Consider the following 390-nt stretch of genomic DNA (forward strand, 5'->3'; position numbering starts at 1 on the left):
TACACCACTTCTAGAAAACATGAGCGCATGCAGACAACGGGGCTTTCTCGTGTTTCTATGTAGAGCTGCCGTGCTGCTGCACTCGCTGCAGCAGGACGAGCTGCAGCACATACACTACTGGGTATACTCACTCCCCCTATACACAAGCCCCGTGGGCTGCTGGGGCCCCCAGCATAGGGAGAAGCTGAGAGCTGCTTTGTAACAAATATTTATTTTTATGGTTTCTTGCAGCTCGCGACCGGGCTCGTATAAGAGGTGACCCTGTGGTGGTGCGGTGGTGGGGTTGTGCGTATGGGTGGCACTGCTTCCTCTGCATGCTACTGCTGGAGGCCACGTGGATACTACAATATATATATATATATATATGTATATATATATATATACATATAT

This window comes from Eimeria mitis, genomic scaffold, assembly GCF_000499745.2.
Source record: "Eimeria mitis Houghton genomic scaffold, Emh_scaff3899, whole genome shotgun sequence".
Taxonomy (NCBI): Eukaryota; Apicomplexa; class Conoidasida; order Eucoccidiorida; family Eimeriidae; genus Eimeria; species Eimeria mitis.